At 41.7% G+C, this 16,120-nt stretch overlaps 1 long non-coding RNA gene across 3 annotated transcripts in view; it reads right to left on the reverse strand.

Moving 5' to 3' along the window:
• LOC132209585 (uncharacterized) overlaps nucleotides 1-16,120 on the reverse strand; it is a 167,731-nt gene that overhangs the window by 128,695 nt on the left and 22,916 nt on the right. For all 3 annotated transcript variants that reach the window (XR_009445753.1, XR_009445751.1, XR_009445752.1), the window contains exons 2-3: nucleotides 13,912-13,986; nucleotides 5,000-5,079 (exon numbers count right to left, since the gene is read on the reverse strand). This is a non-coding gene — a long non-coding RNA (uncharacterized LOC132209585). The remainder of the gene's footprint in view (nucleotides 1-4,999; nucleotides 5,080-13,911; nucleotides 13,987-16,120) is intronic.

Consider the following 16,120-nt stretch of genomic DNA (forward strand, 5'->3'; position numbering starts at 1 on the left):
ATTACATTTGCCTCTCTCCAGTCCTCAGGTACGACTCCAATGGAGAGCGAGGATGCAAAGATCTTCGCAAGTGGCGAAGGAATTTCATTTCTCGCTTCCAAAAGAAGCCGAGGGCAAATCTTAATGTCAATCTTAATGTTTGACAAAATTTTCAGCACATCAGCTTCCTCTATCTCTATCCATTCCAGCATGCATATCTGCTCTTCAAAGGTTATCTCTCTAATTTTATGTACCCTATGCCAATTTATACGCATCTCTTGTAATAATCCCGAGATTTTAATCTTTGAGGTTCTGATTTTTAATTTTGTGCCCTAGTTCCTCATACTCTCATTGCAAAATGTGGTTGGTCCCTGCACTGACTTCAATTGTTGGGTCCCCTCTTTTTTACTGTAAGTCCTGTTCCAGCCCCGAGACGATGTCCTGAATTCTGATAGTGGGCTGGCAATGCAACAGTTTGGACTGTCATCTACCTTTAGTCATTTATACATTTCGACTCCCATTCAAATGTTTATTTTTGAAAATCATGTGATTTCCCTACTTTCCATTCTGAATTGCAACCTGTAATGCAAATTATTTTCTAATTACATGGCAGGTTTATTAATGTCATCTTGTTCCTATTTGTGACATTCTTCCTCAATTCACAAGTTTGCCGTGGTGAAGTAGCAGTGCTGCAACTGAGCTGCTGGCCCGAGGCTTGTTCACTTCCATTTGCTTGCTTTGTTCCTTTTTTGCATTTTTTTTTTGCTTTTGCTCTTCACTATTGGTCTTTATTTTTTTCCTCTCGGTGACATTTTCAGTCTTTGGCAGGGTGAGAGCAAACTTCCAAGCGTATGCAGCAGGAGCAGCAGAATTCAGCTCCTCGGGGAGAGGGAGCCTATTGTAGAGGAGAATGAACCGTAAGGGAGCTCACGACGGCAACGATTGTGTGTCCAACAGCAAGAGATGGTGCCAGAGCATGGCACCTTCCAAGTTGGTGGGCCTAGTGCAGAACTCAAGGAGGCATTGACTTTCAAAAGCAGGGACGCCTCTGTGGTTGACTGAGAAAGAGGAATCTGCGCTCCACATCAGTCAGCACCTGCAATGTGGTCTGCCTCAATTAATGCTCATAGTGGATCGATGTGAGCAGCAGTTGCTTTGATGGCCGCATGGTAGGGCCAGTGTGGGTGATCCTAAAATGTACTGTGTAAGGAAAGCATGCCAAAGCAGAAGAGATTGAGTCCTTGTATGAAGTCCATTTCCAGAAGGCTAAGCACTTAAAAAAAACCATAAAGTTTGACCTGAGATAATGGGAACTGCAGATGCTGGAGATTCCAAGATAATAAAATGTGAGGCCGGATGAACACAGCAGGCCAAGCAGCATCTCAGGAGCACAAAAGCTGACGTTTCGGGCCTAGACCCTTCATCAGAGAGGGGGATGGGGGGAGGGAACTGGAATAAATAGGGAGAGAGGGGGAGGCGGACCGAAGATGGAGAGTAAAGAAGATAGGTGGAGAGGGTGTAGGTGGGGAGGTAGGGAGGGGATAGGTCAGTCCAGGGAAGACGGACAGGTCAAGGAGGTGGGATGAGGTTAGTAGGTAGATGGGGGTGCGGCTTGGTGTGGGAGGAAGGGACGGGTGAGAGGAAGAACCGGTTAGGGAGGCAGAGACAGGTTGGACTGGTTTTGGGATGCAGTGGGTGGGGGGGAAGAGCTGGGCTGGTTGTGTGGTGCAGTGGGGGGAGGGGATGAACTGGGCTGGTTTAGGGATGCAGTGGGGGAAGGGGAGATTTTGAAACTGGTGAAGTCCACATTGATACCATATGGCTGCAGGGTTCCCAGGCGGAATATGAGTTGCTGTTCCCGCAACCTTCGGGTGGCATCATTGTGGCAGTGCAGGAGGCCCATGATGGACATGTCATCAAGAGAATGGGAGGGGGAGTGGAAATGGTTTGCGACTGGGAGGTGCAGTTGTTTGTTGCGAACTGAGCGGAGGTGTTCTGCAAAGCGGTCCCCAAGCCTCCGCTTGGTTTCCCCAATGTAGAGAAAGCCGCACCGGGTACAGTGGATGCAGTATACCACATTGGCAGATGTGCAGGTGAACCTCTGCTTAATGTGGAATGTCATCTTGGGGCCTGGGATGGGGGTGAGGGAGGAGGTGTGGGGACAAGTGTAGCATTTCCTGCGGTTGCAGGGGAAGGTGCAGGGTGTGGTGGGGTTGGAGGGCAGTGTGGAGCGAACAAGGGAGTCACGGAGAGAGTGGTCTCTCCGGAAAGCAGACAGGGGTGGGGATGGAAAAATGTCTTGGGTGGTGGGGTCGGATTGTAAATGGCGGAAGTGTCGGAGGATAATGCGTTGTATCCGGAGGTTGGTAGGGTGGTGTGTGAGAACGAGGGGGATCCTCTTGGGGCGGTTGTGGCGGGGGCGGGGTGTGAGGGATGTGTCGCGGGAAATGCGGGAGACGCGGTCAAGGGCGTTCTCAATCACCGTGGGGGGGAAGTTGCGGTCCTTAAAGAACTTGGACATCTGGGATGTGTGGGAGTGGAATGTCTTATCGTGGGAGCAGATGCGGCGGAGGCGGAGGAATTGGGAATAGGGGATGGAATTTTTGCAGGAGGGTGGGTGGGAGGAGGTGTATTCTAGGTAGCTGTGGGAGTCGGTGGGCTTGAAATGGACATCAGTTACAAGCTGGTTGCCTGAGATGGAGACTGAGAGGTCCAGGAAGGTGAGGGATGTGCTGGAGATGGCCCAGGTGAACTGAAGGTTGGGGTGGAAGGTGTTGGTGAAGTGGATGAACTGTTCGAGCTCCTCTGTGGAGCAAGAGGCGGCGCCGATACAGTCATCAATGTACCGGAGGAAGAGGTGGGGTTTGGGGCCTGTGTAGGTGCAGAAGATGGACTGTTCCACGTAACCTACAAAGAGGCAGGCATAGCTGGGGCCCATGCGGGTGCCCATGGCCACCCCCTTAGTCTGTAGGAAGTGGGAGGAGTCAAAAGAGAAGTTGTTGAGTGTGAGGACGAGTTCCGCTAGGCGGATGAGAGTGTCGGTGGAGGGGGCCTGGTCGGGCCTGCGGGACAGGAAGAAGCGGAGGGCCTTGAGGCCATCTCCATGCGGAATGCAGGTGTACAGGGACTGGACGTCCATGGTGAATATGAGGTGTTGGGGGCCAGGGAATTGCAAGTCCTGGAGGAGGTGGAGGGCGTGGGTGGTGTCACGGACATAGGTGGGGAGTGCCTGGACCAAAGGGGAGAAAATGGAGTCCAGATAGGTGGAGATGAGTTCGGTGGGGCAGGAGCAGGCTGAGACGATGGGTCGACCAGGGCAGGCAGGTTTGTGGATTTTGGGAAGGAGATAGAAACGGGCCGTGCGGGGTTGGGGAACAATGAGGTTGGAGGCTGTGGGTGGGAGGTCCCCTGAGGTGATGAGGTCATGAATGGTGTTGGAGATGATGGTTTGGTGCTCGGGTGTGGGGTCATGATCGAGGAGGCGGTAGGAGGTGGTGTCGGAGAGTTGGCGTCTGGCCTCGGCGATGTAGAGGTTTGACCTGTTAGCTTTATTTTTCTGCTTAACATTAAGAATGAGGTTACATTTAACTTTTAACTTTGTTTTTTCTTTCTTTCTATCTTGTTCTTAAGATTTTGTATCTAGGTACTTTACCCTACGATGGCACCATGTGTGGCCACATTGTACGCTTTTCACTGTAGTTCTGTACTTGAGTACACGGGATGATACAATCGAAAGCCAATTCGATGTATTTTTCATTCCAAAATTTAAACTATTAACATAAAGAGGGATGATCTTACAGAAGTTTATAAAACCATGGGAGGATCAGATGAATAGCCAACATCTTTTTCCTAGAGCAGGGAAGTCCAAAACTAGAGGGCATAGGTTTAAGGTGAGAGGAGAAAAATTTAAAAGGGACCTGAGGAACAACTTTTTCTTGCAGAGGGTAGTGCAATGTATGAAATGAGCTTCCAGAGGAGGTGGTAGAGGTGGGTACAATTACAACATTTTAATTTGGATGGATATATGAATAGGAAGAGTTTAGAGGGATACGGGCCAACTGCTGGCAATTGGGACTAAATCAGTTTAGGATATCTGTTTGGCATGGATGAGTTGGACTGATGGGTCTGTTTCTGCACTGTCTAACTTTATGATTCTATGACTATAAACGTGAGCTGTGGCACTGGCACAAGCCTCACTTGCTATCATTTTGAAAAGTCAACCTTTATTCCTTTCTGATTTCTGCCTTCCAACTAGCTAACTATCCATCCTAATACTTGATTCTGCATTGTCTGTAATCTATCACTTGCTTTCTGTTAGTTAACTGAATCACCTTTCCGCTCCAATAAAAAAAATGCCAGGAAAATTTAGGGGCTTTCTGTTTGTTACAGTAACACTGATGAAGAAATGGTAGAAAAGTTTTTTTTCAAATATGCACAGCTAGCACAGACTAGAGAGAACTAGATTGTTTTCAATTGATGAAGTCTAAATTATAAGTGTTCATAGATATAGAAATAGACATAAATAATTTGAATAGACAGCAGGAAAAAGTCCTCCTGAAGGTGCTTGTGAGGCTATCAAATTAACCTCTGGTGTTTGGGGCTGGATCAGTAACTGGGTCAATATTCAGATTAGATGCTCTATATTGGTGATGGAAATGGGTGGATGGGATACTGGAACATGAAGTGAATATGCATATGACTATTGGTGTGTGTAAAGAATAAACAGAAGGTATTTGTTGGATTGAATGTTCTGAATGATGTAAATTCTATCTATTTCTTTCTTGGGGGTGCTGCCTTGTTGAGTCCAGTTCCTAGCAGTCCTCTGAAACCTTATGCAAATGACTATTCTCTTCAACAAATTTCAGCATTCTGCTTGATTGTATGACAAACATTGTGGGGGCTCAAATACACATTTTATAACCCTGGTTACTGGTCAGCTAGCGCTGAAATCCTAGTTAGTTTCTTCATTTTTCTTCTAATCCGGGAGCGATAAATCCAAATTTAACACTTGTATACTTACTGTAGCTGGGATCAGACTAGATTTGAGAGAGACTCCTCATTGGTGTAGATTGGTGTTGTGCCAAGCAGTATCATCACCATCTAAGCAAGTGACAAAGATACCAAAATTATCTAACAATTCATATCATGCTCCACAAAAGTTATTTTAAAAGCTTATCAAACTATTACCTTTGTCACCATGGCCTTCTGATAACACAGAAAAATTAATGAGAATAAAGCTGAGCATTTTGTAAATAATTAATATAAGAATAAGGAAATATTTGAGTAACGTTTGCTATGATGCAGAATATGAATCATACATATGATTGCTGAAATGACTCAATGTACTGCTAACTATTGCTTTTCTGTCAAGAACTGATCAGGATATTGGCAGATAACACAGTATGGAGCAGAAGGAACACAGCAGGGCAGGCAGCATCAGAGGAGCAGGAAGGCGGATGTTTTGGGTAGGGACCGTTCTTCAGAAAGGGCCTTCAGAAAGAAGAAGGGCCCCAATTCGAAACATGAACTTTGCTGTCCTTTGATACTGCCTGCCCTGCTGTGTTCCTCCAGCTCCACACTGTGTTATCACTGACTTCTGCGTCGGCAGCTCTTACTATTTCTGAGGATATTAGCAGAGTTTTTTGAGTAATGAGATTAGTTCAATGCAACATCACTTAGCAATGAGTTGTAGATAGTTGTAACAGAAATCTTGAAATGTCATGTGTATCTGACACTGTATCTCACATCTTGTCTTCAAAGTTTCTAGGATCAAATTATAATTGATTTACAATTTCTCAAGAGTCAAAACAGTTTAAAGAACTAAGGATTTTGGTTGCAGCAAACTTTTTTACAAAGTATCATACTGGGCAGTAATAGGCTACAGAAAATGCCATAAGCTTATGAAGAAAAATATGGGATATATCGCATTTTCCTCAACTACTGTAGCTTCATGCTGAGAATTGAACTTGTATGATGTAGCTCTCATCCCTGCAGGAACATTCCCTGTTTTCTTAACTTTGAACGATCAAATTCTAATGCTTTAAAATATGTCTACATCAAAAAAACCCCACAAAAGTAAATGAATCATTAGTAAAAAAACAAGTAAGTTCAAAGTGAATTTTCAGTACTTGTTAAAAACATTTTTAAGGTCATAAATGATGCACTCTTACCACATGCTGTAGCTATACAGTGACAATACAAATATTTTGTTGCAAGTGAATGAGCTGAATGAAGAGAATAACTCAGAAGTAGTATCACAAGTGTAAGAATTGATTATTGCACAGGAGGGTTATTTTTCACTGACAGCTTGCTGCAATGACCATGTTAGGTGTGCTTCGATAGGAAATAATCTAGTAACACAGCTCAAAAAATTTGACAGTAGTTTCTTTTTGGTATGCAGTCATACAGACACAGGCAAATAGTGGGAATGTTGAGCACCACTGCTTTCAACTTAAATGCAATCACGATTTTCCAGGAACCCACAAGACATATTTCTGGAACCTGAAATTTAGAAAATATTGTTTTTCCTCTGTATTATACTGAAATGACAATATTAAAACAGATTATAAGATTTAAAGTAAGTGTTTATAACCAGTGAAACAGACACTTCATTTATTCACTTGCTATTTGGGCTAGCAATTCTTACCCCTCCCTTCTTGCTCTTGAGAAGGTGGAAGCATGTCACCACTTTCTTGAGAGCAACTAGAACCAGGAAATAAATTCTGGTCCAGCCAGCAACATTCATGTCCCACAAGCAGATAAAGAAAAATGAAATGTCATTTAATACTCTTTCTCAAGAGATATTATAACTGTAGCCATTGTTTGGTTGGTAAAATGAATCTCATGGGTCATTCTCTGTCAAGATTAATGAACGTTTTGACATTTATATCAACTACGTGACTCATTTCTCTGTTGTAGCCAATAAGCACTATTTTTGTTATAATTCTGAAAAGAGCAGCGCAGAAAACTTAAGATAAATTAAGATGAATCTGTGTTACTCGGCATTGCTGACAATTTTCCCTTGGAATTTGTAGCTTTACTTTGTTCACTTGCTTTAAAAAGCTATTAATGAGTGGTGACCTTTTTTGTTTGCATTTTGGAGGATTAGGGGATGGTTGGCATGGAGGTGGATATTGAAGCAACAAGTTAATATCACCTTGAGCATGGATGGGGGTGGCAGATGTGTGAATTAGGACCAGAAGCAGACATTTTGAAGCCTTGAGCATGCTTTGCACTTCAATAAGGTCATAGCTGATTCAACTGTTGCCTCAACAGTGCTTTCTTGCCTACCACTGATAACCATTGACTCTCCTGCTAGCCCAAAGCAACAACTATTTTCAGAAATTTTGATAAGCTACAAATACTAGTATTGCACTTAAAAAAGAAAATTGCATTTTCTAAAAAAAAATTCTTTTGTTTTACTTCCTTTTCAGATAAGCCTCGTACCTATCACAAAGGAACTAACATTCACTCAAGACTGGACTCCCATCATATCTATGCAGGAGACCTATGGATATCACCCCTCTGCATCCCCTCCCCTATCCTTGCCTTTGGATCCAGGAACACTATTTTGAAATGTGACAGATTCTTTAGCCACCCTTTGCAAGACAAATATCTTCACATTGGACAGACTTGGGAATTTCCAGTGCTGGCTATTCCCAGTCTGTTGGCTCAGTTGGAATCTGGCATCTCCTTGAGAGCTAGTGTTGTGCATGAGTAGAAGTGCATTGACCTCAAGATGGGCAGATGGAGGAACAGCTGATGACGTCAAGACCGGAGAACTGCAACCCTGAAGGACGGGGGTTATAGGACATGGTGGTAATCTAGTAACGACACCGTGGTAGTAAGACCATAAGACATCGGAGCAGAAATTAGGCCTTACAGCCCGTCGAGTCTGCTCTGCCATTCAATCATGGCTGATAAGTTTCTCAACCCATTCTCCTGCTCTCTCTCAAAATCCTTGGTTCCATTGACAATCAATAACCTATCTATATCAGTCTTAAATATATTCAATGACATTGCCGCCACAGCCCTCTGTGGCAATGAATTCCACAGATTCACCACACTCTAGCTGAAGACGTTTCTCTTCATCTCCGATCCAAAAGGTCCTCTATTTACTCTAAGGCTGTGCCCTCAGGTCTTAGTCTGTCTTACCAATGGAAACACCTTTCCAACATCCACTCTGTCCAGGTCATTCAGTATTCTGTAAGTTTCAATTATCTCCAGCCTCATCCTTCTAAACTCCATCAAGCATAGACCCAGGGACCTCAAACATTCCTCATATGTTAAGCTTTTCATTTCTGGGACCATTCTCATGAACCTCCTCTGAACCCGCTCCAGAGCCAGTACATCCTTCCTGAGATATGGGGCCCAAAACTGCACACAATACTCCAAATGTGGCCTGACCAGAGCCTTATAGAGCCTCAGAAGTATATCCCTGCTTTTATATTCAACTCCTCTCAAAATAAATGCTGAAGTTGCGTTTGCCTTCCTCACCACTGATTCAACCTGTAAGTTTATTTTGAGAGAATCCTGGACTAAAATCCCCAAGTCTCTTCGCACTTCAGACTTCTGAATTTTCTCTCCATTTAGAAACAAGTACATGCTTCTGAGCAAAATGCTTAACCACACTTGCCCACATTGTACTCTATCTACCACTTCTTTGCCCTCTCTCCTAACCTGTCTAAATCCTTCTGCAGCTTCCCCACCTCCTCAATACTACCTGATCCTCTACATATTTTTGTATGGTCTGCAAACTTAGCCAGAATGCCCACAGTTCCTTCATGGAGATCATTAATGGATAAAGTGAAAAGTTGTGGTTCCAACACTGAACCTTGCCAAACACCACTTGTCACCAGCTGCCATCTTGAGTATGACCCTTTTAAACCCACTCTGCTTTCTGCCAGACAGCCAATTTTCTATCCATGCTAACACCTTGCGTCTAACACTTTGGGCCCTTAACGTACAGCACAGAGGCTGCTGAGCAAGTTATCAAAGGCCTTCTTGAAGCCCAGCTAGATAACATCTATTGGCTCTCCTAGGTCAAACCTGCTCATTAATTTCTCAAAGAATTCTAACAGATTTGTCAGGCATGACCTCCCCTTGATGAAGCCATGCTGACTTTTCACTATTTTACCATGCACTTCCAAGTATTCAGAAATCTCATCCTTCACAACTGCCTCTAAAATCTTACCCACAAACAAGGTTAGGTGAATTGGTCTGTAATTTTCAGTCTTTTACCTTCCTCCCTTTTTAAACAGGGGTGTCATGATGGTGATTTTCTAGTCCTCTGGGACCCTCCCTGACTCGAGCGATTCCTGAAAGATCACCACTAACACCTTCACTAGAAATCCTACAGTGTGGAAACAGGCCATTCAGCCCAACAAGTCCACACTGCCCCTCCTAAGAGCATCCCACCCAGACCCATTCCCCTACCCCTGCATTTCCTCTCTCTAACCCACCTAGCCTAAACATCCCTGGGCACTATGACCAATTTAGCATAGCCAATCCACCTACTCTGAACATCTTTGGACTGTGAGAGGAAACCGGAGCATCCGGAGGAAACCCATTCAGACATGGAGAGAATGGACAAAATCGAACCCATGTCCCTGGTGCAGTGAGGCAGCAGTAATTTTTCAGTTATCTCCTTAAGAACTCTGGGGTGTAGTCCATCTGGTCCAGGTGATTCATCCACCGTCAGGCCATTCCGTTTTTCTTCGGACCATCTTTTTGGCGATGGCCACCATACTCAGCTCTGCCCCGACTCTCTCTATTTTTTGGGATATTACTCATGTGTTCCACTGTGAAGGCTGACGCAAAATAATTATTCAGTTCCTCAGCCATTTCCTTACTCCCCACTACTATGTCTCCAGCTTCACTTTCCAGTAGTCCAATGTCCACTTTTACCTCTCTTTTGCCCTTTATATACCCAGAGAAACTCTTACAGTCCTCTTTTATATTACTGGCTAGTTTACCTTCATATTTAATCTTCTGCCTCCTTATTCTTTTTTTGCTGCCCTCTGTTGGTCTTTGTAAACTTCCAAACCTCTGGTTTCCCGCTTCCCTTTGCCACATTATATGCTTTCTCTTTTGCTTTTATGCTACTGCCCAGGCACTTCTGATTAGAAATGAGAGCCTCTTGGGTCTTGCCAGAAGACCAGACTAATGCTATAAGGACGTGGGTTCAGATCCTAATATGGCAACTGTTGGAATTTAAATTTAATGAATTCACTGAAAAAAAATGTAGAGATAGTCTTAGTAACATTGACCATGGCATCCACCAACGGTTAATGTAAAACTCGAACTAGCTCTCTAATGTCCTCAGGGAAGAAAATCTGTTACCCTTGTCTTGTCATCCCAACATGTATCTTCAGACCCACAGAAATGTGGTTAAATCCTAATTCTCCTTTGAAATAACTTCATAAGCCATTCACTTTAAGGGCAAATTGTGATAGGCAAACAAGGTTGTCCTTGCCAGTGACACACACAACCCATGGAAAAATGAATCTTTTCAAAAGAGTTTGTGTTTTTGAAGAATATGAAGAGAACAAATTTGGGGTTGGAACCTGAGCAACATCCTTATGATAGCATAGTGCAGGGCTGGTGCTGAGTATTTACATGTTCATTCCCACTGAGGTGCGCACCCGAATGATCTGACATCTGAGATCATATCAAAAGGACTTTGGCTACCGAAACGTAAGAAATGTTACAGATGTTGTGAGCAAACAAGTTCATTTTAGTTCGTCCTTCTGAGAAGACACAGCAGTTACTCCATTGTTTCTCCATTTCTCCTTTGGGCCTCAGAGTTTTAACACCAGGGGCAAGCTCTCAGCTCTTCCTTGCATTGCCTCTGCATTGCCTCCACTGCTCTACTGTTTATCTCTGACTGATTGAGCACTGTTTTTGTTAATTCGTTCCCAAGATATGCAAGTTACTGGTCAGCCAACATTTATTACCTTTCTCTATTTTCACAGTTAAGGGCAATTAAGGGTCAATTATTGCTCTGGGTCTGGAGTCATATGTAAGCCAGACCAGACAAGGACACCAGTATACTTCCCTAAAGGACATTAGTAAATCTGATGGGATTTTTTTCCTCACAATCGTTCAAGATCATCATGAAAATCTTAATTCCAGATATCTACTGAACTCAAATTCTGTCACCTGCCACAGCAGGATTCAAACCCTAGTTTCCAGTCATTAGCTTGGATCTGTGAACTGATGATCTAGCAGAAATAATATTAGGTCATTACCTCCACCCTCCACCTCCCAGTGCAGATGTAAACTGACCAGTGTACTATTCAGTTTGATCATAACTTTCTTTGAATTATATTGAACTGTTTCTGTTTCTGCTTTTGTTGTGCTGCCATGCAGACTAATATTCACATTCCGTCACTTTTCATATAGGTTGCACTGGAGGGCAGGTTGAGGTAGTATTTCTGAGAAAGTAAGGAATCAAATGGAAATAATCTAAGGATCATACCTCTAACTATCAAACAAATGAGGCTGTCACTATTTGCTTTGACAGTTTCTTCACTGTGGGATTGTTCTTTTGAAGAAACAGTGTTGATATGTAGTTTGCATGGATGGCTTCCTCGTGTTCGATCATTACCAAAGGGCACTATGGTACTTTTTCTTGCAATTCTCAATACTCCATTCTATATGCTATAGAATGAAATAAAGATATTTTTTCTCTATCCTTTGTGGTAGTGACTCCTATTCCAAGTCTTTGGTCTGGAGTGTGAAAATGATTATATCTAGGAGATAATAGCAGAGCATTTCATAATTCAAAGAGTGATCAAGCAGAGCCAGCAGGGTTTCATGCCTGATAAATTTACTAGAATTCTTTGAGAAGTTAACAAGCAGAGGAGATAAAAGGGAAACAGTGAATGTGATGTATTTAGATATTCAGAAGATGTTTGATAAGAGATCACACATTAAGCTGCTTAATAAGATGAGCTTGTGGTGTGAGATGCAATATATTAGCATGGATAGAGAATTGAATGACTAATAGAGACAGTGATTTGGGATTAGGGAGGCATTTTTAGGATGGCAACTTGTAATTGATGGTGCACCACAGAGATCAGTCCTGGGACCACAGTTATTTGGAATATATATGAAAGAATTAGATGATGGGAGGTGAATGTACTATCACCAATTTTCTGGATGAGAGAAAAATAGATGGGAAGGCAAGTTGTGAGTGGAACACACAGTCTGCAAAGGGATATAGAAGGTTAAGCAAGTTAGCAAAAACATACCAGATAGATTATAATGCGGGAAAATGTGAGATCTTGCACTTTGACAGGAAGAACTGAGGTGCTTAATATTATTTACATGGAAAAAAAAACTGCAGAAAGCTATGGAACAGATATGTCTGAGAGTTCTCATGCATCAATCATGTCCATATTCAGTAGCCAATAGGGAAGGCAAATGAAGGTTTGGTCTTTATTTCAAAGGAAATAGAGTATTGAAGTAGAGAGGTTTCACTAAAATTATACAAGGCACAGGCCAGGCCACAACAGAAATACTGCAAGTAATCTGAGTCCCTTATCTAAAGAAAATATTCTGGCAATGGAAGCAGCCCAGAAAAAGCTCACTAAATTGATACCAGGTATGAAGGACGTCTTATGGGGAGAGGTTGAGTAGGTTAATGTCAGTAGTCATTAGAATTTAGAGGAATGAGAGGCAACCTGATCAAAGCATACAAGATTCTTAGAGGACTTGACAGGGTAAATGCAGAAAGTTGTTTCCATTTGTGGGAGAGTCCAGGACCAGTGGACATAATCTTAGAATAATGTGATGCACATATAATAGAGAGATGAGAAGGAATTTCTTCTTTCAGAGGGTAGTCAGTCTGGAATTCTTTACTATAAAACGCTGTCGAGGATGGATTTTTAAAAAATTGTAGGCTTAAATTTTTAAAAATCAGCCATGGAATCGAGGGTTATGGGGAAAAAAAACCAGGTAAGTGGAGTTATCAGTTCAGCCATGATCACATTGAATGACAGATCACAATCAATGAACTGAATGGCCTACTTCTATTCCTATGTTTTAAGGTCTTGAGCAGCATCCTATGTCATAAAATAATTCCACCTTCAACCTGTTTCCTTCAGGGCTGGATAAACAAATGTTCAGCAAGATCTGACTCTTATATTTTTGTTCTAATACTAAAGATATGTCCCCAGAAATGTGGACATGATGTTTGCTTTCAATATTACCCAATGAATATGGAATCCCAATTAAGGATTTTTTTAAACATGAAACAATGGGTATGATTATGCATCAGTCAGTCAGGCATTCTGTCTCAGGGCTTAAAGCTATCTGCTGGTGGAACCTTTGTGTTGGCAGCATTCATGACAGGTATTTTTGGCAATAAATACTGTTTCTTTTGGATCCTGCCAGTTTTACAATTTAGGAAGATTTATCTTGCAATGATTTGATGCAATCTTATCTTACATGGTACATATGCCATGTCATCATCTGTAAATAATAGCACCCTGTTTATAAACTTGCTGGAAATGTTCATGTGTGTCAAGTTGAATGAAGTTCCCAAGATAGTTCCCTGATGCAATGCAGGGAGGTCACCCCAAGGAGAAGATGATCCATTGTAACTATTTGTCTTCTGTTGGTAAGGAAGTGCCTGGTCCAATTTAATAATGTCCCTCTGATTCCACAGTAGGAAGTTTGGATGATATCGTCTCATGAGTGAACTTTTCCAAAGGCTTTTGTTTTGCCAAATGTATAGTTGCATTTTATTTCAAGACCTGAAGATAGGTAACCCATTATCTACAAAAGCTATTTCCATAGGTCCTTTCAAACAAAAATTATATTGACTAACTAGGAGATTAAGAAATGACTGTTGGGTATGACAATACTTAAAAATTGCTAAAAGAAGATAAGTTGAAACTTTTATGCTTGCCACGAGGCAGGCCGCACCATAATGCAATTCTGACAAATGCCTCTGCAATTTTCCCAGTTGTATGGATGTTCAATCATGTGTTGTAGTAGGTCCTGTAGATATAAACAGAAACATAATTGAGAACTATGTGTATTTTGGAAATTACCCTGGAAAAGGAAGATGTCTCAAAAATTTAGACGACAGTTGAAGCTTGCACTGTCTTGCCGTTTCTACACGGTAAGACAGTGAGCGATCTTCAGTTTAGTCAAAATGAGTGGTGTGGTATGAGTTACAGTATCAATGTGATGTCAGGTATGTAGGCCATACATCCCAATGGCTAGTGGACCATTTAAAACAATGTATTCTGTTGGCCAATTTAGTGACAACATGCCTTTCATGCTCAACCAGTCCATGCTTGCAAGTCTCAGAAAGGTATATTTGACATTAGACATGATTCGGCTGTTGTCCAGCCTGTGCTAAGAGTTACGCTGGAAACCAATTTAAAATCAATCAGGCTTATGATGTGATTCATTTGTGCATGCCAAAAATTACACATATGAATACTCAGGACCCTCTTTATGTAGGCATAAGGAATTTGTAAGTATATTACGCCTTTTTCAGATAAAACGGAGTCATGGATACAGCCAAACTCTGCTTTATTCCCATGGCAACTCTCTGACCAAACAGAATCCATTCACTGAGTCTCAGAATTAAGATTGATAGGTAACTAGTTTGCTGCATCTTCATGCCAGTACCTTCTTCTCAAACTGTATACATTGCAATTCCTTTCTTCAAGTCTGTACCTTGCAGCCTAGTTCTGATAAGTGAAAAAGTAAAAGTTTCAACTTTTTATTTCCTTTTAGCAATGCTAGCTTAACCTTACTTTCAAAGTACAACACTTCATGACTTAAGGATGAACAATATTTTTAATCCTTTTGTAAATTCTGCAGCTGTGGCTCTCTGATTTTTTGATTTTTTTTTTGAATGTGCCATACATATTCATTCATTTCCATTGTTCTGGCAATTCTCTTGAGAGAGTTCGGTGAACATTGGAGACGATTCATCAATGGCTCAGTTAAAATTTAGTGAGGTTTTTCATCTGGACCAAAATATAATTATCATTTATTTCTTGCAACAATTTCAAAGTACAATTTAGCCATACAATTAAGTTTGGTATATCTGTTAAGTGGTCACCACCCGAGCTGGGTGTGTGAATATCTGCTACTGTGGTAAATGCACTCAAATCAATCACCTAGTGATGAAAACATGAACTATTTTGAGTCAATATCTTGACAGCTATTTTCTTAGATGATTCCTGCTCTGCATTGATTTGCTGTTAAATTTATCAAGACTACATCTCCTTGTGTTTCATCGATAGCTACTTCTTCTTCAATATGACACATAAGATGCCACAAATACAGACTGTTGATAATACTGGTCTGAGTGACAAAACATACGATTCAAGAAAAAAAAACTTATTAATTCTCCACCAAGAAAAGCTTTTGCTATCAATTGAAAGAAATCACAACATTCCAACTTTAATATTAATATTTAAATACTTGTGGCTCTGTTTGGAAGTAGCTATTTTTGCTGAGTTGGCAAAGACAAAAAAAATCCTCATGCAGAGGTGCTTTGCAAAAGTGATATTGCAGTCAATATGCAATCCAGAATTCAAGCATGATTACTGGACCCTTGCCTGAACCACTACCAAGCGAATATCTATATTAAATGAATGGTAATTAAACATCTGAGAAAAATGCTATATAACCTTTTCTTTGCCTAGGCCAGCATTTATCTCTTAACCAGTGTTAATAAAACAGATTAGCTGTTTATTAGCTCATTGCTGTTCCCTGTAACCTGCTGTACACAAATGGGAAATCATAGTTCCTACAGTACAACAGTGCTTATTCTTCAAGAACACTTAATTGCTTTTTTAGCACATAAGAATGATGATGCAGAAGCAAGTCATTCTGCTCTACAAACCTGACCTGCTGTTCTTGATCATAGCTGATTATCGACCTCTGCAGCATATTCCTGTGCTATCTTCATATTCTTTGAAGTTAGTCATAACTAGGAATCTATCAATGTCTGCCTTCAACTTACTTTATGATTGAGCCTCCGCAATCCTTTTGGATAGAAAATACCAAAGATTCACCACTTTCTGAGTGAAAACATTTTCCTCATCTCCATCCCAAATGACTTGTCTTTTTTTTCAGCGACTGTGTTTCTCCTGGTTCTGGGCCCCAT

The sequence above is a fragment of the Stegostoma tigrinum genome, chromosome 5, assembly GCF_030684315.1.
Source record: "Stegostoma tigrinum isolate sSteTig4 chromosome 5, sSteTig4.hap1, whole genome shotgun sequence".
In the NCBI taxonomy this organism is placed as follows: domain Eukaryota; kingdom Metazoa; phylum Chordata; class Chondrichthyes; order Orectolobiformes; family Stegostomatidae; genus Stegostoma; species Stegostoma tigrinum.